The 7,136-nt window shown below is 41.1% G+C and overlaps 1 pseudogene; it reads right to left on the bottom strand.

Moving 5' to 3' along the window:
- Positions 1 to 1,434: 1,434 nt before the first annotated feature.
- LOC130377025 (peroxisomal succinyl-coenzyme A thioesterase-like) lies at positions 1,435 to 4,615 on the bottom strand (annotated as a pseudogene).
- Between the last annotated feature and the right edge of the window lie 2,521 nt (positions 4,616 to 7,136).

Below are 7,136 nucleotides of genomic sequence, written 5' to 3'. Positions count from 1 at the left end.
TGACAAACCTGAAATGTAGCCTCATTCACATGGTGAAAATGTATATTGATAAGCACACGGCATCCACAAAACTCCAAGCACACATTTCACAAGTGAATTAAGGGCTTTCTTAAAAGCCAATACCTGAAAAATCTTTGAAATTCTGGGGAAAATAAACATTTGTGGCCAAGAACACTGACGGAAGAAGAGTTAATTATGAAGGAAAAATGGTTAACGAAGAAGTTCCCCTTAATGCCATACTGTGTCTTGGTCAGATTCTTGGAAACTAATGAGCCGGAATGTTGATTGCCTGATGAATTTCAGGTGCTGTTCAATGTTTCTTAAATGAGTGCTAATGGCAGAATGCCATGTTCAGCATACTCTATTTGAGATTCGAACTCTCAACCTAAGGATCGCCAGTACAAGGTATTGTCCCGTTGAGCCACTGACATTTTCACGATAAGAATGAAGCCTCATTCATATCGTGAAAATGTCTATTGATAAGCAGCACACAACATCAAGAAAACTCCAAGCACAAATTTCACAAGAGAATTAAGGGCTTTCTTAAAATTTGCACTGTTAACGGTATCCAGCCAATAGCTGTAATTAGTTACACAATAACAAAATGGTCATATAGGACAAATGGGTTGAGTGGGTTGAGTGTGTTTGTGCGTGCGTGTGAGTGTGCGTGTGTGTGTGTAATTAGCCCCAGGTAACACATACATTTAATTTTTCATTCATTCCTCCTCTTAAGTTACACAGCTACCTGACCAATGAGGCGATCACATTAATGAGCCGTCACCCGGGTTTCTCTGTTGCCGTGCGGGAAATCAGGACACAAAACACCCCAAACCGCAGTCCACGATGAACATTTATTAAGGAAAAAGAGAACAATATCATAATACAGAAACACGTCAGAGGTCACAGTAGTCGGCTCCATGCCCGATGGCGTTCAACATAACTCCCCTGTCCACCCCAAACAGAATAAACCCCAACCCTTATCGACAACTCCCCCGTGGTGCCCCACACCTGAGACAGGGGACAGAGAAATCCATTAACTAGAATATAAAATACATATAAAGAATGCACCTATGGGACATCACCTCACTAATAATTGACCATTTAAATCCCACACATAATATAATATATATAATTACCCAGACATAACAGAATAAATATATATAATAACACACAATAGCATACATAAATACCAAACTACAGATTATACTTGGCTACAGACTGGTCTAGGTATGATAATCGAATAATTTGAAGTTTGTGAAGTACCCTGCAGCATTTGTGTTTGTGATTGTGAAAGGGGTGGAGCTAAATATTACACCATAGATCTAATCATTGGTTGGATTTATTGTCCGATCGATTGTCTCCCTGGGGACTTTTTAAATAGTTTAACTCATTGCCTATTTCAATGTTTCCCCTCTCAGCGTATATTGGCCAAGGGTGGGAGGTGGAACGACTACTTGCCATTCAGGTTCTTTGCCCAGCATGTCCCCACCCTGCACAAGAACACTTTGCACATCCCATCCCTGAGATAGGGGACACCTTAGGAGAAGAAATATCACACATTCACAGCAAAACCTGATAGTCTCGATCAGACGCACTGCCACCAAAAGCCATGGCGGCTGTCCGTACATTCACAGCGCTGCATCGGGGACACTTTGAGGATCAGGGTACAGATGTTGCTTGAGGAAGGCCAAGATCTTGTCCCAACTGTCTTCCTCAGCAAATGCATGAGGTTTTGGGTGTCCTCCCCACAGTATCGCTTCTGCAACACACACACACACACACACACACACACACACACACACACACACACACACACACACACACACACACACACACACACACACACACACACACACACACACACACACACACAACAAACATTTACAAAAAAACTGCATTTTTAACCATTCTTAATGAACTTTAAACAATTTTTCACCTTTCTGGTCGAAGAATGAAAAGCGCCAACGGGAGATCCGGATAAGGTTGCTATTGGGCAAATGGAGGACGTGTCCGGCACCTGGATAACTCAGTATGGTCAACAGGTGCTCTTTGCCTGCCGTGTGCATCCTCTTTGCCATCTATGAGGAAAATGTGAGGTTCTGTTCAGTCCTGTGTTCCAATCCGCATCTTTTACAAACATGTCTGTTTTGTTCCAGCCCAAAAAACAAAACAGTTTAAGACCATTTATATCACAGTGTGTGGTCTGTCAGCAAGCTGCCCTTACCAGCTACAATGTAAGTACAATACACAGAGTCAGATATGATGGTTAGATTTGAATCAATTATCAATAAATTATGTGTAGGTAGAAGGATTTTATAGGTTTAAAATCTCGATGTACCACTTATAAAAACGGAGCTGGGCAAATCAGGTTTTAAGTAGTATGCAGCATACGAGAACCATTAGAAACCCTGACTTAGTTCCTCTCACCAAATCATTTACTTAAAGTCAGCTACTCTGTACGATGTTTGTAACTTTCTGCTCATCCGTTTCTAATGAACTTTGGATACACGGTTTGTATATACAGTTGTGCTCGTCTTGTCAAACTTGTGTATATTTGTTTATTTGTATACAGGTCTCTCTTGAACCAGATCTTGATCTCGATTAGACTTCCTGTTTAATAAATGAAGACTCTAGTTTGTCCACTTACCAACTCAGCACATTCTGTAGATGGGAAAGTAAGATCGTCTTCCCCAACAACCAGCAACAATGGACAATTTATATTTTCCATCTAGCAAAGATATGACAAACAATATTATTGAATGCATTTTGTGTGCGTGCGTGCATGTGCATGTGCTTGCATGTACTTACATTTATAGTTGGTTCATTTGGGATAGGTAGTGGCAAACCGCGCATTATTACATGATTTTGCTCATTTCGCCGAATGGTGTGTTCCTTCCTGATGGAAAAAGTTATTTAATCATGTGATTCCAATGAAGCATTATTCATATTTGTATTAGGGATGTAAATGGGTATTAGTCGACTATTGAAGCAATACAGAAAAGCATACTTTTATCCTGTTTTGCCGTTGGAATTTCTATGGCATTTGATAGCAATCAATTTCGACAACAATCAACATCTAAATCGAGACTTACATTTGAAAGACATCATTCAACATTTTATCGACCGACTCTTCCATCAATAAGTGGCTGCCATTGATAGAGACACAGCAGCGAGGCTGGAACACAAAATGGTTAAGACACATCGTACAGTTGAAAGAAGACACTGCATATCCGCCTTGTTCGTGGAAATACTTACACTGATAGCTTCGGTACGGCATGCCATATTGAGAACCACGATTGCACCCAGAGACATGCCAATGAGTCCAACTCTGTTGCTGATCACCAGCGGATGCTCCTGGAGGAACTCAAACGCCCTCTGTACGGACAAAGATGACCCAGAACACTCCCATTAGATCACCTAACAAATCCACTGATCAACAGCTGCACAAGACCGAGAAAAAGTACAGCCATCGACAGAAACAAGTTGGGGACGGACGAAAACATCACAGACCAGAAAATAGTCCACCGTGAATTTTCTTCCAGGAAGGCTGAAGTGGACCCCAAAGGCTACAAAACCTTGAGCCGCGAGCATTGCGGGACGGTAAGCCTGTCACATCACCTCCAAAGCCCGATACATCAAGCACTCCCGGAAAGGGTCCAGGACCTGAGGAGTACAGCATTTTAGATCCAGAGAACGTTTGGCTGAAAAAATCACCTCAGGATTGCACAGAACCAGGGGGGGGAGAGGCTATTGAAACATACCCGGAGGGATGTAGAGGATGCCCTCAATCTCCTTCTCTCGCACTCTGATAGTCTTCAGCCCCGGTGCCATGAACCACCTCTCGGCCACCACTGAGGCCAGGGGAGGCTTCTGCCTGAAGCCTTCAGAGAGGTGGCCCTGAAACACAGAGATGAGCACCTCCTGTGGTGTCTCCACGTAAAGCTTGAACAAACTGAGGAACAGAAGGACAATCGTGTGTTCAAACGAATCCTGCCTTACTCGCAATGTATTTCAACATGTTTTAAATGTATGAAGAAAAACCACCCTGTCCCCATTATCACGAGAGAAGGTCAAAGAACGTAAGTGTCAAGGAGTACCATCGCAGAGTTAAGCTTTGACCCTCATCAGGCCTGAGGAGGTAGAACCTTACATTGCATGCTCTTTAGATCCTGGCACAGGGATCATACTCCACAGTAAACCCATCGGCTCCTTTCCTGTGTAGGTTCCCCCCAGACTAGCCTCTTGTGAAACTGTGGAGTCAATCCAGATACCAGTTGGAATGGCAAACATGTCATCAATCGTTGTGCATTAGTTGAGGGAACATGAATGAACCGTCATTGATTATTTTAACATCAGGCAGTAAGCCCTGCATTTGAATTGAAGTAATGCTTGAGGTCAAATAGCCATCAGAACAATATCTACCATCGACAGTCCCTTTATTATCAGCGACATAGTGTCCGAACGCCTCCCAATAATCCTTCCTCTCAGAGCAGTGAAGAGAGTGCAAAGTGACTGAGAGACCAGGAGGCAGATTCTCCACCAGCACCCGGAACTTCTCGGTAGAGAGTGCCCGTGAGGGACAAACTGAGAGAATTGGGTGGACAGCCCCAGCCATCATTCATAATCTGTGAAGCAGAAAAGAAAAGTCAAAATTATCAGTCCAAATAAATTATTGTATAAACATTTGGAATACAAATGGAACACTAATTAGTTGTTTTTAGGTTCTACAATAACACAAGCCGTTTCATAGATGATGTTCTTCATTTGCATTTAGCAGATGCTTTTATCCAAAGCGACTTACAATGAGTACATTTGTCAAGAGAAAGATAAACAATATATCTCCGTCTGTACAGTAAAGATGTTCATAGAACCAAGTGCCAAGCACTAACAATTTTTCCCCGTATTCAACAAAGCTATCTGGGATAAGATGCTGCACAATGCTAAGTACTATTGTTAAACGCATGTACTATACCTGGTATGCACGAATCCTTCAATGTATCTATTCCACAAAGATGAAATCCACTATGTGCGAAGAGTCTAAACTGTGACTGGTCAGTGAACATCTGAGGACACATTTATAGCCTACGCCTTCATGAGCCCACTTAACAGTTCCAGGACAGGCCTCCATGTCCTGAGGGTGATCTTAGGGACGGTTACCAGTGTGCACACAAGACCTATTGCAGTATTTGTCTTTAATGATGTTTCAATATATTTTGTGAGTTTAATTCTTTGTTTGTATTGATCCAATACCTCAAGGTGTGTAAACACAGGACTCAAATAAAAACAAAAGAAACACAAATAAGAGTTATGCATTGTTTGATGTTCAGACAGATAGAACAGAACGTTCAATGGTTGGATTGAGATCGGAAAATGTCTGACCTCTGTTCCCCCTTTCATTGGCCTAGACTGAAGATGATATGATTTTACTTTACAGAATAGCATGGTTTTATTGCTGAATTAGCTATCATGGTTCAGAAAATATCACTGTCCAAAGTTACCATGTGCCTTTAACTACACCAAGTTTGATGATTGGCAGAAGTTAATCCCACCTTTTTGCCCCTTCAAATTTGTTTGGACCATTTCGGAACTCTGGCAGCCATGTTGTTTGGTCTATTGACTTCCTCTTACTTGAGCAGTTAGAACATTCAACAGTTCCAAAGTTGGTCCCGCTCAAGTCAAACATTGCGCCAAGGAACTTGAGTCACAGTCCACACACATGTTGATGCCTCGCCTTATTATAAAATGTGTGGATTTCATTTTTTCAGAGACATTACATATCTTTATCTGTTGCTTTGATAATTTACCTACCAATCTCTTTAAGAATGTTTTTGACTGCCTAGCAATAGACATTGCAAATAGTTAACAGCTCTCCAATCAGGGAATTTACTAAAAGCATTGAAAACACCAGTTAATAAACCCCTTTTAAAAAAGCGGAGCCTAGATGACTCTATTATTAACAACTACAGAGCATTATCAAATCTACCTTTCATAAAATTGAGTAAAATTGAGAAAGTTTTCCTCCTACAACTTAATCACTTCCTGGCATCAACTGATTGCTATGACACCTTCCAAGCAGGATTCCGACCTTTTCACAGCACAGAGACCACCCTTATTAAATGTATAAACTATTTATTAACATAGACTCAATACTCATGCTACTAGAAATCAGTGCTCCATTCAACATTGTACAACATAAAATACTTATGATTAGAAAACTGGGTTGGGCTTTCAGGCACAGTCTTAGATTGGTCTAGTTCCTACCTAAAAGATAGGAACTGCTTTGTTTCCATTAGGGACTTTGTATAAAAACCAACCACCGTGACATGTGGAGTCCCACAAGGTTCGATCTCAGGACCCTGTTTATTCAAAATCGACATGCTCCCACTAGGGAAAATCATGCAAAATAACAATATTGACCATCATTGCTATGCTAATGACACTCAAATCTATGTAGCGCTGTCACCAAATTACTATCCGCCCATGGATCTGCTGTGCTAGTGCATCGAGCAAATCAAAAACTGGATGTATCAACATTTCCTTCAACTAAATTCGGACAAACTCTGTCCCTGAATACCTCAAAGCCAGAAATCTAGGGGTAACCATGGATTCAGAACTACATTTCAACAGTCACATCGATTCAGTTACAAAATTTGTTACAAAACAAGCTATTTGTTGCTGTGCAATAAATAGCTGGGATAAACTCCCTGAGGATTTAAGACTTGCCCCAACCCTGACCACTTTTAAAACAAGACTGAAGACTTTTGTTTGCTTTAGCTTTCTGCTAAATTGTAAATACATTGCACTTTCTACAATGCATTTTTTTACTTTCCCTTTGTTTGTATTGACTTATCCATTTTATTATTACAGTTTATTAACTTTGTTCGGAGCGATGTACCGGATTGATTTTCTGATTGAGGTCCAGACCATCTTGAACCCTACTTTCTAAAGTTAGCTGCTGATTTTATTGCATCACCTTTGACTTTTAATTTATCCCTGGAGACAAACGAAATTCCCCTTATTTGGAAATCTGCCTTTGTTCTCCCACTGTTAAAAGGGGGGGACCCCACTGTGCTAAACAACTATAGGCCCATTTCCAAACTGTCTGTTTTGAATAAGGTATTGGAGTCCATTGTAAG

Source organism: Gadus chalcogrammus, chromosome 23 (genome assembly GCF_026213295.1).
Source record: "Gadus chalcogrammus isolate NIFS_2021 chromosome 23, NIFS_Gcha_1.0, whole genome shotgun sequence".
NCBI lineage: Eukaryota > Metazoa > Chordata > Actinopteri > Gadiformes > Gadidae > Gadus > Gadus chalcogrammus.
This window is presented reverse-complemented; position numbering and strand designations above follow the sequence as displayed.